The 15,788-nt window shown below is 37.8% G+C and overlaps 1 protein-coding gene and 1 pseudogene across 2 annotated transcripts in view; both read right to left on the bottom strand.

Annotated features, from left to right (window-relative positions):
- Positions 1-15,788, bottom strand: part of DIAPH2 (diaphanous related formin 2) — a 982,643-nt gene that overhangs the window by 215,212 nt on the left and 751,643 nt on the right. The gene's annotated exons all lie outside the window — the stretch shown is intronic.
- LOC105979392 lies at positions 1,213-14,722 on the bottom strand (annotated as a pseudogene).

The raw sequence follows: 15,788 nt of genomic DNA on the forward strand, positions 1-15,788 counted from the left end.
AGATGGTTCGAAAAGAAGGGAGAATGGAGAAAGGAAATACAGGGAGGCCGTGGGATGGGTAATGTTACATCGAGGGAATAGCAATGATTGAGACAAAACAGATTGTGTATGAATGATTGCACGTAAAACCAATGATCAATGTAGACACACATACACAATTATTATTTTTTAAATACATACTTCCAATTTTAATTAGGTATGTAAGTACCAAAGCATCCTTAGTCACTTTGTCTTTTTATTCCTATATCCTTTAGAAGACGTGATAAATACTGAAGCCCAGGATATACTGCTTTGTTATCCTAGAGTTATACTTTGCCATGGCCTTAAAAATAATGAATGCATATATTTCCTTATAAAAGGTTTACTTTGCTCATTTGGTATCTTAAAAGAGAGACAGTATAAGACAGAATTGTCTGGAAATGACACCACTGCCAGTTCCTTGCCTCATATAATCAGAATGCTTTACCCATGAAGGGAGAAGTACTTTTGGGGGGTTTCATCTACTGTCATGGTTACTCAAGTGAAGCTGGATATTTTCAACATATTTTAGCCACAGGAGCTTATAGGCTTACTTCACACAGGCTGTATATATTGTAGGGGATGTAGCATGCTTACATCTAAAGTTTAATATAACCATGTTATTGTTGATATTGTTCAATGTCTTCAAGGCAGCTCTGAAGCATAGCAACCCAATGTACAACAGAATAAAACACTGCATAGTCTTTCAGCATCCTTACCTTCACTGCTGTGCTTAAGCTTATTATTCCAGTCACTGTGTCAATCCATCCTATTTTGGGTCTTTCTCATTTTCATGGACACTCTACTGTACCAAGCATAATGTCCTTCTCTGTGGCTTAATCTCTCCTGATAGTATGTCCTAAATATGTGAGACAGAGTCTCACTATCTGTGCTTCTAGAGGAGCATTCTGGCTGTACTTCTTCCACAATACAATTGTTCCTTCTTCTAGACATTTATTGTATATTCCCTATTGTTAACTAAAACATAGCCCATATGAGTGAATTCTTCTTTTGTCTTCCTTATTAATTGTCTAGCTTTTTCATGCAGATGAGGGAATTAAAAATACCATGAATTGGGTGAAGTGCACTTAATTCTTCAAAGTGACATCTCTTCTCCATCTCCTTCTCCTCCTCCTCCTTCCCGTGATTTCCATCCAGGGACATAAGTAATCCTTTTACAAATGAAACTGATTACTAGAAGAAACAAAGACAAAAGTAACCTGGCATTTGATGAGAATCCATATGAGTTTGACCTTCAAATCTAGTCAAGAAGTTGGTGACAATCTTTTTCAGCTTTGTATCCGACTGTTGGGAGATCTTTCCATCATCCCTGATGTTGCCCAGCAGGGCCAGGTGTTGGCTGATGACATGAGACAAGCAAGCATTCTCAAACTATTTGATCACGATAGCCCCTCATGCCGGCATAGATGAGGACTGCCTGCTCTTCAATGGCTGTAGGAGAGTAGAGTTCCTCCTTCAGCAACTCTGTCAGATGCACACTCTTGCTCAAGACCTGTTGTGTGGCGGCATCAAAGTCAGAGCAGAACTTGGCAAAAGCATGGACCTGCCACCAGGTTCATGGCTCTGGTTTGGGCAGCAGACCCGACATGGGACACCGACAAGCCAACATTAATGGCAGGGCGGATACCTTTGTAGAACAATTCTGCTTCCAAGAAGATCTGTCCATCCGTAATGGAAATGACACTGGTAAGAATATAAGTGGACACGTCATCAGCCTGTGTTCTGATGACTGGCAGGGTGGTCGAGGAGCCACCACGAAAAGAGTCATTCATTTGGCCACTCACTCCAGCAGATAGGAGTGCAGATAGACCACTTCCCCAGAGTAGACCTTGTGCTGCGGGGTGGGGACTGGTGCAGCAGCAGGGACATCTGAGGGCAATCTGCCATTGGGTTGGATAAGTAGTCATAGATGATCAAAGCATACTTGCCATGGTCCCTAAAATACTCTCCCATTGAACAGCCAGAGTATGGAGCCAGGTACTGAAGTAGAACAGCATCTGAAATGGTAGCCGAAGCCACCATGAGGTACTTAATGTTATCTGCATCTTTAAGTCTCTTCACCAGTTAGGCAACAACGGATCTCATCTGACAGATAGCAACATAGACACAACACAGCTTTTTCTTCTCATCAGTTGCATCATCGAAGTGTTTCTGGTTAACGATTGCTTCCAGAGCAATTGGTGTTTTCTCAATCTGTCGGTCCTCAATAATTAGCTCACAGTGACCACGACCAATGGACACCAAACTACCCACTGACTTAATGCTGGTCTGCATTGGTTCACGCACAGAAATTCGAGGAATGCTTCCAGTGGCTTTCAGCCCAATCGCCTTTGGGTCTTGAAACCAACTGGATCGTTTCCATCAGTGGCATTTCTAAGTGCAACCACTGCATACAACTGGGACGCCTCCAATGGCTCCTGTCTTCTTCTCGATGTTGCATTCTTTAATGAGCTTATCGTTTCCGAACAGGACAACACCATCATTGTCAGGCTCCAAGTTTAGAAACACACCCTTCAAGCCAGAAGGAAACTCCACCATTTCTTTAACTTGCACATTCCTCAGTCCTTGTACTTGAGCAAGACCATCACCAATGCTCAGGATCCACCCAGTCTCTTCAAGATCAATGGAGGTATCAGCTCCAACCACCCAGTCTCTTCAAGATCAATGGAGGTATCAGCTCCAAGAATTCACTCTTCAGAATCAAAGACACTTCAATAGTGCAAGTGTTAGATGCATGGAGGTTCTGTGCAACACCAAAGGGGGCCCCAAAAGCATTTTTAGAGACCAGCCTGGCTTTCCTAAGAAGGGCTCGGCATCTTTACAATGTCTCCTCCGGGTGGTGACTCAGCAGCCGCAGCCTCCAGACTGACTGGGACAAAATCACAGTCCAATACCCTGACATCTCTTCTAACACTAAGTTTAAAGGCTTGTTTTGCATGAGAGTTACCCAAAACAGTAAGTCCTTTGATTTCTTCACTGTTGTTTTACAAGAGTGTCGATTGTGGATTCAAGTAGAAAGATATCACTAGCAACTTCAATTTTGTCATCACATCATAATGTGATTTATCAGTCCAGTTGTGAAGATTTTTGTTTTCTTTATGCTGTGGTTTAATCCCATACTAATTGCTGTAGATTTTTTAATCTTGGCCAATAAGTGCTATAAATCCTCTTTCCTTTTAGCAAGGATGATTGTTTCTTATGTGTACCACAAGGTGTTTATCAGTTTTCCTCCGATCCTGATGTCACATTTTTCTTAGAATCTAGCTTCTAGGATTATTTGTTCAGCATACAGATTATATATGTACAGAGAAAGAATAAAACTCAGACACATATATTTCCTAATTTTAACCCATGCAGAATTCCTTGTTCTGTTGCCTTTTTAATCACTGTATAAGTTCCTCATGAGCACAACTAATATTTTATGAGCCAAATAATCAAATGCCTTTGCATAGTCAGTAAAACACAAATAAACATCTTTCTTCTGCTGTTCTCTGCTTTAAGCCAAGATCCATCTGATGTGAGCAATGATGGCCCTCATTTCACACACTCTCCTAATTTAATTTCTATCACTTCTCTGTTAATGTAGGACTGCAACTATTTCATAATTATCTTCAGCCAAAATTTGACTTACATATAATGTTAATTATGTTGTTTGATAATTTCTACATTCTGATGGGTCACCTTTCTTTGGATTGGGAAGATAGACGCATCTCTTCCGGTCAGTTGGCCAGGTAAATGTCTTCAAATTTCTTCCAATCTTGTACTAGCTTGTTGAAGCATTTCCATTAGTATTACATCAGTTCCTGGAGTTTTATTTTATGCTAGTGCCTCCAGAGCAGCTTGTTAATGACCTGCTAGATGCTAATAAAAAAATCAAAGATTGTAGCCTTCAGTATGAATTGTAAAGAATAACAAAATTCTCACAACAGAACCAATAGACCACATTGTGATAAAGGGAAAACAGATTGAAGATGTCAAGGATTTCATTTCACTTGGAACGATAATCAACACTTATGGAAGCAGTAGTCAAGCAATCAAAAGACACTTTTGCACATAAAGTTGGACAACGAACAAGAAAAAACACGGAAGAATTGCTACATTTGAATTACGGTGTTGGTGAAGAATATTAAAAATGCCTATTAGAAAACAGGATACTTCTTAGAAGCCACAATACTCTAAATATGTCATCAGAAGAGACCAGTTTCTGGAAAAGGAAACTATCCATAATAAAGTGGAGGGCAGCAAAAAAGAGCAAGACCCACAAGAGGAGACACTGACAGAGTTGCTACCAAAGCAGACTCAAGCACAGCAATTGTGAGGATGGAGCAGACCAGGACAACGTTTCCTGCTGTTGTATACAGGGCCACTGTGAATTGAAATGGACTCTGTGGCACCTAGGAACAACAACAACAACACACCAGTATTCAAAGGCACAGTTTTCAAAATCATTTTATTAGGGGCCATACAACTCTTATCACAATCCATACATACATCAATTGTGTAAAGCGCATATGTACATTCATTGCCCTCATCGTTCTCAAAACATTTTCTCTCCCTTAAACCCTTGGCATTAGGTCCTCATTTTCCCCTCCCTCCCCGCTCCCCCCTCCCTCAGGAGCCCTTGATAATTTATAAATTGTTATTTTGTCATATCTTGCCCTGTCCAACATCTCCCTTCACCCACTTTTCGGTTGTCCGTCCCCCAGGGAGGAAGTCACATATAGTTCCTTGTAGTCGGTTCTCTCTTTCCTACCCACTCTTCCCTCCACCCTCCCAGTCTCACCACTCACACCACTGGTCCGAAGGGATCATCCACCCTGGATTCCCTGTGTTTCCAGTTCCTATCTGTACCCGTGCACATCCTCTGGTCTAGCCAGACTTGCAAGGTAGAATTCGCAATTTCTTATTTTTTTTCATAGTTATTGTCTAGCATTTGGAGGCATATGAGGCCATTGAAAATGTCTTGAATTGGGTCAGGTGTTTCATAGTCCTCAAAGTGGAATTGTTGTTCTTTTATACTTTAAAAAGGCCTTTGTAGCAGATTTGTCCAATTCAATATGTTGTAAAATAGCTTGACTGCTGCTTCCATGGGTACTCTTGTGAATTTAAGTAAAATGAAATCCTCCACAACGTCAACATTTCCCCCCATTTATCTTGATGCTGCTTATAGGTCCAGTTGTAACGATTTTGCTTTTCTTTACATTTTATTTTCATCAGCAAGCACCTAATATTGTTAATGAGCCTGCCTCTAACCCTGATATTGCTTTGTTCTTCTTCATATAGTCTAATTTCTCAGATTTTTTTCAGCATACAGATTATTTAAGTATGGTGAAAGGATAAAACCCTGACACAAACATTAGAAGAAGTATGTATTACTTTGATTTTCTGGTAATTCTCAGTATTTAATGACCATTGGCTTTCTTCAAGTATGATGTCCTTTATGTAATCTCCAAATACATCTAGTCTTGGTCATTATTGTTCAATGTATCATGTCTGTTCTTGAAACAGTCTCCAAACCCAGTTAGACGGTTCACTTGAATTTGCATTAATTTTCTTCAGCTTTACCATGAACTTGCATATGAGCAAGTGGTTATGTGTTCCAATCAGCCCCTAACCTTGCTCTGACTGATGATACTGAACCTCTTCATTGTCTCTTTCCACAAATGTCGTGAATTTGATTTCTGGGTATTATATGTGTCAAGGTCTATGTGAAGAGTCATCATTTATGTTGTTGAAAATGGTATTTTCCGTGAATAAGTCATTGGTCCTAAAAAATCTGATCATGTGATATTTGATGTCGGTTCTATCACTGAGGCTCTCTATTTTCAAATTACTGATCCTTGTTTTTAATTTTCCCATTCTACTTGCAATTATAAACACATGTATATTGCATGTTTTCCCCCCAACAGTTTTATTGGCAAGGAATTTACATGTAATTCATTAGTTCAATCATTCAATCATATCATCAAGGAGAACTGTATAATCCCCCCACATCAATTTTTTTAAAACACTTCCTCCTCCTCCGAAGTCAGACACTGGGGGCGTGCAACAGAGCAGCAAGGGGAACAGAGCAATGAAGTCTCCAGGGAATACCAAAAATAGACTGTGGGGCCAGGGAGTGGTGCCCCATCAAACTGGACTGGAAAACACTCATAAAGGACAACAAATAGACCTTGAACTATTTATAGGTTTATTTCGTATTGTTTTTTGTTTTTGTTCTTGTTATAGCTATTGTTTTATTTTCTATTGTTGCTTCCTTATGCTCGGTCTTGTGTCTATGCATATTGTTGTCACTGCATGTCTATCTGGATGGGATAGGTGAGATAGACAAGCTGGAACAGAGAACAATGGGATGACAGTTCCGGGTAGACATGGGAGGGAGTGAGGCAGGGGAAAGAAAGTGGGTGTTAATAAACACAGGAACAAGGGAACAACAAGTGACCGAAAATTGATGGATAGGAGGGTGTAGGAGGTCTGGCAGGGCTGGATGAAGGACAATGTAACCAAGAGGAATTCCTGAAAGCCAAATGAAGGTTGAACATGGTAGTGGGACAGGAGGAAGGTAAAAAGAAATAGAGGAAAGAACTAGGAGGCAAAGGGCATTTATAGAGATCTGAATACAGGAATATACATATGTAAATATATTCATATATAATGAGGGGAAATAGATCTATGTACATAGGTTTAGTATTAAGGAAGCAGTGGATATTGGGCCCCTACTCAAGTACTCCCTCAACACAAGAACACTTTGTTCTAATAATCCGGTACACTGAGATGCTCACCTTCCTGAAACCATTGCTGAAGACAAATCGGGTGCATAAGCAAATGTGGTGAAGAAAGCTGATGGTTCCCGGCTATCAAAAGATATAGCGTCTGGGGTCTTAAAGGCTTGAAGATAAACAAGTGGCCATCTAGCTGAGAAAAAACAAAGCCCACATGGAAGAAGAACACCAGCATGTGTGATCACGAGGTGTCGAAGGGATCAGGTATCAGGCATCAAAGAACAAATTATCATATCATTGTGAATGAGGGGGAGTGCAGAGTGGGGACCCAAAGCCCATCTGTAGGCAACTGGATATTCCCTTATGGATTGCGGGAAGGAGATGAGCCAGCCAGGGTGCTGTGTAGCAACGATGAAACATACAACTTTCCTTTAGTTCTTAAATGCTTCCTTCCCCCCGCCCCACTATCATGATTCCAATTCTACCATACAAATTCGGCTAGACCAGAGGATGTACACTGGTACAAATGTGAACTGGAAACACAGGGAATCTAGGACAGATGAACCCCTCAGGACCTGTGGTGAGAATAGTGATCCCGGGAGAGTAGAGGGAAGGTGGGGGACAAAGAAGGGGCAGATTACAGAAGTCTACATATGACCTCCTTCTTGGGGGAAGGATGGCAGAGAAGTGGGTGAGAGGAGACGTTGGACAGTGTAAGATACGACAAAATAATATTAATGTATAAATTATTGAGGGTTCATGGGGGAAGGGGAGTGGGGAGGGAGGGGAAAAATGAGGAGCAGATACCAGGGGCTCAAGTAGAAGGCAAACGTTTAGAGAATAATGAGGGAAACAAAACAGTTGCCCCTCCCACAGATAAATCGCCACTAAGTTGAGTTAAGCAATCACAATTCTAGTGCTCCCTCCCCACTCCCATCTTCAACATTTACTCCTACGATCCCCTTAACCTCTCCATCATTCACCCCCAGTCCCTGTACTCCCTAGAACCCCATGTATCAGTTATTCTCGTTATGCATCCACTCATCCAGTGCTTCTCAGCTGGGCGACCCAACAGAAAACAATAAAAAACAGAAGCGCTCTAAGTGGTAAGGATAAAAACATAATCGTATACAGAACAAGATACAAATCATGTGTAACAGGTGACAGACCCCCAACAGCAATTCACAAAGGCAGGGAAGACATTTCTGTCATGGAACCAGGGAGAGAGACTTGCACCCAGAACAGACTCAGGTCGGGTTACTAGGGTAGTGAACTGGCCAAGCATAGAGTTCGATCCGGCACAATCAAGATGACAATGGCCTTTGCCTGAATTCAAGGCTGTTGGAGACACTTGCCTGTGGCTGGACAGAATCTGTCAGCGGCTCAGTCTGACTAGATATTCTGCAAGTGGGTGTTGGGCTCCCACCATCCCCCATAGCCCTCCACAAATTGGGTGTTCATAATCTTTGCTTTAATGCTTTTCTCTTCACCATATTTCGATTTTGTAGTTGTCGTCTCTGGATCACACAGCTTGATGTGCTTCTTCCATGTGGACTTAGTTTAGATTGCATGTTTGATCATTTTCATACTGCAGATAGTAGCAAAAATCTTCCAATTTTTAAATATTTTGTGTTGGGGTTTTATGAGTAAATTTGAATAAATATTATATGGACTGACCTTCTTGATTGGTGTTATGGGTATTTTCTGATCAATGGTAGCTTTGTGTTTCAGGATAGATCTGGAAAGATTCTTTGTGATGAATGCGACAGCATTCCTCTTTAATAGCAGACCATATGACTGAGTGATTCAAAATAGCCTATACAGTTCAGTTTAGCTTACTAATGCTTAGGATATGTATCTCTATGTGTTCCGTTTCATTCCTGGTTATTTTGAATTTTGTTTGATTCATACTTCATACATTTTTATATTCCAATTACAAATGGATTTTTATAACTGTTTCTTATTCTAAGGTATGTCAAAGTCACAAATGAAGGTCCTGAAACCTTTATTTCATGCCATTGATGAAACCGAATTTACTGTGAGTCTGATATATTATAGCCATAGTCCATCTTTATAGAGCTGGATCTAGATTTTTCCTCCAAATATAATCTTGGTAGCCCTTACAACAAAGCTCTATTGACTCTGAGAGAAGAAAAAGAGATGCAAATCACAGTATAACAAGATGGATTTATGGTTCTTCTAGCTAGAGCTCTGAATCAGAACCAGTTGCCTGAAACAAGTAAAGCATCTCTTTAAAACACCAGAGAAGACACTAGGGAGGTCGTTTCATATACCATAGCGAAGTTCAGTAGAAAGAGGTCAGTTAAGCTCTGTGTCCTGAGACATACACCTTTCATTTTCAATTGTTTTCAAATATAAAAAGAAAAATCCCCTTTTCAAGTTGGATTGTTTAAATGCACCTATAGCTACTCCTGTCTAGGAAAGGCTAGGCAAGCTCTCCCTCCTGATGCATTTCAAAAAAGGTTCAATTGGCAAAAGAAAGCAAGTGCAAAGGGTTTTTGACAAAAGAGGACTAGAGGGAACACATTTTTCCTTTTACAGAAAAATTGTTCTAGAAAATCAGACAAGTTAGCAACTCAAACAGGATTGAATAGGCATTGGTGTGATAAGCCTGGCAAGTGGAACATTTCAATGTAGAAAAAAAAACAACAAATAAAACCAAAAACAACTGCAAAAAATTAGCTTAAATATGGGAATGAGTGTTATATTATAAAAGATATGAGATAAAGCTCTAAAGCAAAAATAACAATTATTTTCAGATTACAGCACAACCTAAGCCAACATACTCTGAGCTTGCAGTTATTTTATTCTGCAGAGCCGTTCAGCTCTGAAAGGGACCTCCTGGGACACTATCCAAACCCTCAGCAGTGCTATGCCTGAGCTTTCCTAAACCTATAAGTATCTATCATGCTTAATGATGCCCCAGACAATCAAATAATTAACTCCAGGACAATCATGCAATCATTGCAAACAGAAAAGGTTAAATCAAACTCAGGTATTCTGAAATATCTACTCTGATAAAAATATAATTTAAAAAAGACAATGTATGCTTTAAAGAGATTTAAACCTAATTCAATTCTAATATTACTTTAAAACAATTTTAAAAGATAATTTTTGATTCTCAAATGAACCAAGTAATCATCTGCTTGAGCTATTATTGATAGCATATAAACTCCATTGTTGATTTATATGACAGATAGTCTACATTTAGGTTGTAATATATTTTCCTAATACCATTATAAACAAATATACGACTGCTTTATTAACAAAGGCATGTCTTCTTTTACATTTTCATCACTAGTCAACCTATCATATACTTTATCGATGTATTCATCCGTGAAAAGAATAATTTAGGATGAGGATTGGTTACACATGGTGTTGCTGTCAGATTCTGTCGAGCCCGTTCAGACTCATAGTGAACCTATATATAAAATATTAAAAAAATTGGCCAGTCCTGTGCCATCTTCACAATTGTTGCTATATTTGAGCCCACTGTTGCAGTCACTCAATCAATCCATCTTACTGGGTGGTCTTCCTCTCTTTCACTGAATCTCTGCTTAACCAAACATAAAGTCTTTCTCCGTGGCTTGTTCCCTCTTGACAGAATGTCCAAAGTATGTAAGACAAAGTTGTCTTCCAATTCTGATGCTGCATTTATCTTAATATAGTCCAGCTTCTCTAGTGATCTGGTCACCAATACAGATTGAATTGAGTATGAAAAAAAGATATAACTCTGACAAACACCTTTCATGATATCAATCCATGCAGTATTTCTTTGTTTTGTCCAAAGAACTGCCTCTTGGGTCTGTGTATAGATTCTTCATGAGAACAGCTATGTGTACCAGAATTCTTGTTCTTGGCAATGCTATCCATAATTTTGTATGATTCCCATAGCCGGATGTTTTGGCATAGTCAATAAAATACAGGTAAACATCTTTCTAATATTCTCTACTTTCAGTCAACATCCAGCTAAAGTTGATCATGACATATCCCTCATTGCAAGTATTCTGATTCTGCCTCAAATTTCCAGAAAATAACTGCTGATGTATTTCTGCAAGTGCTTTTGAATTATTTTCAAAGGTTTACTGCATGGGGTATTAATAAGGTCGTCTTTTCATAGAATGAATACTTATAATGATCATTTCAAGTCAGTTGTCCAGGTAGGTAACTTCCAGAACTGTTGACATAGACAAAAACTTCAGGTATCACCATTTGGTGAAACATCTCAATTTGTATTCCATCAATTCTGAAGACATGGTTTTTCACAAATGCCTTCAGGGCAGCTCAGATTTCCTTCTTCCGTACCGTGTTTGGTGAGCATATGTTAACTCATAAACCAACTCTTATTTGGTGTAGAGACTCAGTACTTTTCCATGTTCTTTTGATGCTTCCAGTATAGTTCAAAATTTTGTCCATAGAATCCTTCAATATTGCAATGTCAGGTTTGAATTTTTCTTCAGCAATTCCAGCTTAGGAAATGCTGGGTGTGATCTTCCCTTATGTTTTTTTTTCATATTTCATGATAATATTTTATCTTCTCAAGCTGTCCTTTGAAATCTTCTGTTCAGCTCTTTTACTTCATTTTTTACATTCACTTTAGCTAGTATATGTTCAAAATCAAGTTTCCGAGTCTCTTGTGACATCCATTTTGGTCTTTGCTGTGCTTTTAATGACTGTGTTCTTTATCATAATATCTTTGACTTCATTCTAAAACACATTTGACTTTTGGTCATTCGTGTTCAATGCCTCAAACCTATTTTTCAGATGGTCTCTACTGCATGTATAATATACTCAAGGTTGTATTTTGACTTTGGTGAACTAGTTTTAAATTTCTGTAGCTTCAACTTGAACTTTTATAAGATGGTCTGTTTAGCAGTCACCCTCTGGCTTTGTTTTCAATGATGATATTCAGCTTCTTCTGCTCATCATTCTACATGTAGGTGATTTAATTCCTGTGTATTCTGTCATGATTGTCACATGTTTAATTACCATTTATGTTATTGACAATAAACATTTCCAATGAACGGGTGATTGTTCTTACAAAATTCTATTGTGTTGTCTCGTGTCATTTCTATCAGTTTGACCATATTTTTTTCAACTATTGATTGCTCTTTGTTTTGAAATTTCTTATTACAATCTCAAGCAATTATCAATGTTCCATAACAGATCAAATTCAGATTATAGAAGCTGGGAAAGATCACTGTTGTCAGCAATTGGTGAATAATAAATGTATTAATTGTCTTTGTAGGTTTTTGGATATTATATCCAGTGGCCACATTTTACTTCAGGACAAATATTGAAATGTTATTTTTTATAAGTAATAGGGTACAGTTTCTCTTCAATTTGTCTTTCTCGACATAGTAGTCCATATGATTATCGATTCAAAATGGCTAAAAGTGGTTCATTTCAGCTCACCAAAGCCTATAATATCAATGATTTCTTACAACTTTCAATTTTACTTGATTCATGCTCAAGATTTCCATATTCTGATTGGTAATGGAAGCTGTTAATAGTTTCTTCTCATTTTGATCCATGTCAAATCAGCAAATGAGGTCCTAAATGCTTTAATATAACCATGTCATTAAGATTGCCTATTTTGAGCAGGTAGCTCTTCCTTAGTGATATACTGAGTACTTTTCAACCCGAGTGTCTGTCTCATCTTCTGATGAGGTAATAGGATGTGTTACATTACTTTTAAAACACCTAATTGATGACAATCTTATGACCAAACACAAGAAGGAAAAAAACGTTTCCATGCATAGGAAATGCAAAAAAAAGATGAAACATGCAGGTTATATATTACAAAAAATCCTGTGTTAGATTGTATACATACGCATATATACACCTGTGAAACACATGGAGAAAGAGCCATTATTTTTCACAGAAGAGGCACACAGAGGGAAATAAGCTAATCCTTAATAACACCTTAAGTAGGTTAATATTACTCACAAAAATACTATGACTTGAGAGTGTCATCTCTGCTGTGCATACAGTAGGTACTCAATAAATACTTGTGGAATTAAATTAAAAATCACTGAAATGTATTCATCCATAATAATCTTTCTGCACCTTTAGTGTAACAAGAGATTTTTCCTGATTTTGAAGCAGCCTAGGGGCACAGATATTCAATATAGGTGGAACAAATATAATTAAAAAAAAGTCATTAGAGACTCCGTTGGGTTCAACGCAGTTTGTTGGTGCTATGCAACTGTTAGGTGTAATTACTGATATGAATCTAAATGCATTTGACTGAGAACTGAGCCAGCCAAATTAATTGCAATGTTGGTATATAATAGCTGTTATAAATTTGACACTTTTCTGTTGTAAGAATTGGAATATCAAAACATGAAACCAAAGGATGTTTATAATAACTGAATAGGAACCCTACAATATGTTTTGGTCATTTCTCATATAGTCAATCTTACTGTTTTCACCCACGTGCTTCAATATTTTCATGAATTTATTTATGGACAAGTTTCATAAGACCTCCAGGAGAACAAGCATATATGGCACAGAAAAGCCAAATTTTAAGTGCCACCGTCACTCATCTTCTACATAAGAAATGATGAAATCTTGTTAAGTGCTAAACATACCGAAGACAGCTCTTAGAGTTTCTGCAAATTTGATTGTCTGCATTTAGAATGTAAAAACTCTTAACGACATCTAAAATATATTACCTATCTTGTTTCACGTATTTATTTTAGTCTCCTATTTAAAAGAATATTCTTAGTAGATAGAGAAATATGTTTTACTGCTAAGAAAGACAGAATAAATGTTTAGCACATATTCCCAGTTAATTGATGCTAGAAATGTAACTAATTTAGTACAAGGTAAAAAAAATTACGAGTGATAAGTGGTTCAAGTAAGCTATAGGGAAAAAAAATCTAGTGTCTTCATTTAATGTAGAGTGGATTCTTCAATTAGTTCAAACTACACCCATACTCTAACTATATGGTACAATGATTGCTGATGCTCTGAATAATGGCCCCAAACAATTCTTTAAAAGCTAATGACTTATGAGTAAATATAAATTGCATGATAACTATCGTTCTAAATTACATTTAAGCACTTTTTACTTTTTGCTATAAAGAAGAATACTAGGTGGGGGTGTAGTGTAGTGTTGTTGGTTGTACAGGTGGTTGGGAAGGGTAGATGAGGGATGAAGACTAATAGTGCTTAGAGAAATAATAAACATCGAGGCAAAAATAGCTTTCTATATAATCATATAATATTAATCAAAATAATTCTTACCCTAGGCATCCTCATCAACTAAGATTTTATTGTAATGCTTACTGCCACTAATAGTTTACCCTGATGCTTTCAGTGAAATAACTGCCATTAATGGAATAACAATATTTAACACTTAAGAAATGAGTGTTAAGAGATAAATGCCATGATCTGGGGTAATTGAAGATTAGAGAGCTTACGTGAACTGGCCAAGGTCAAACTGTTTAGGTAGCACAGTGAGAATTTGAATTCCGGTTTCTCTGAAAAGAAGGTGGAACTCATTTGAATTGCAGGTAAACAATGATGGCATGTTATGGGGAGTCAGGATATATACTCAGGAAGGTGCAAGTTATTATTTGCTTATTGCTATAAGGAGAGCTGCCCTATGCATCTCAATGACTTAATCAGTACTCGAGACTAAGAAATTCAAGATGCTTTTGTTGAATGAATGGCATGAGCACACTGTAATGTTTCTTTACAAGGTACTTAAAGATGCTTCATTAAAATAGTGAAGCTCTAGATGTTTGGTAGACCTGGTACACAGTCCCTTTAAAAGAAAGACATGCAGGACTAGATGAAACAGATATGGATGATAATCCTGGAACCCTGAGTACAGAGGAAAAAAAGGAGAAGTGGAATATTGATTAGTAGAATTACCTGAATAAAGCTGGCCAGAAAGGAAAGAGGTAGGTAAACTGTTGAATGGCGTACATGGTGTAGCCATAATCAGCTTTTAGCTCAAGACTAGCAAAAGTGTCTGCATAAATGACCACTCATGAGAAATCAACTGTGCTCAAATGGTTCAGCCACACCTCTACCTATTGCAGCTAAACCCACTGAACAAGAGTCACTATCCCCTCCTGTACCACCTGGCCATGAATAGATAGCTGAAAACACCAGCCAAATCTGCTCTCATCAGTACTATACAAGCAGTAAACAACAGACTGCACACACATTCACATTCTCATTACACGAAGCGCAAGACAGTCTCACCACCATATAACGATCAATTAAACACAAATATACTACCTAAATGTCAGAGACAACAGACAATTTCACTTTACATGAGGAAACAAGATAGAGTGGCACAAACAAGTGACTGATAAATAGAACCAGAAGACCTTTCTGAGGAATAAAAAGCACTGGAATTACCTTATACAGAATTTAAAGAGGTGGTATTTAGATCCCTTCAACAAATTGACAGAAAGATTAAAAAAAGCTACTGATAAAAATTTAAAAGGCACAGAATAATCTTGAGAAGAATTCATGAAAATACTCCAAAAACAAGGTTACAAAATAAATGAAAAATTAGAAACCATAGAAAAATAGCAAATAAAAATTCATGAGATTAATACTGATTCCAGAAATAGAAAATACTTTGAAAGAGAACCAGAACAGAGCTAAATCAAGGAAAGGCTGAATTAGTGGGCCTAAAGACAAATCCTCAATACCAATCTACTAGAGGAACAATTAGAAAAAAGAAAACACCCACAAAAATTCAAAGAAAGCTTAAGAATTATATGGGACACCATCAAGAGGAAAATTTATATGTGATCAGAAATCCAGAATAGGGAGAAACAACAAAAAAGGCAGAAAATTATTAAAAAACTGTTGGAAGAATGCTTACCTTACATTATGAAAGTGAGAAAACATGCATTCAGGCTAAATAACCCCTCAACAAGATATACCTCCAAATAAAATCACTATGAAAAATCACAATCAAACTTTCCCAAACCCCAAACAAGCAAAGAATCCTGAGAACAGATCAAGAAAAATGAA

This window comes from Echinops telfairi, unplaced genomic scaffold (genome assembly GCF_000313985.2).
Source record: "Echinops telfairi isolate 266 unplaced genomic scaffold, ASM31398v2 ScPeMD7_44;HRSCAF=162, whole genome shotgun sequence".
In the NCBI taxonomy this organism is placed as follows: Eukaryota; Metazoa; Chordata; class Mammalia; order Afrosoricida; family Tenrecidae; genus Echinops; species Echinops telfairi.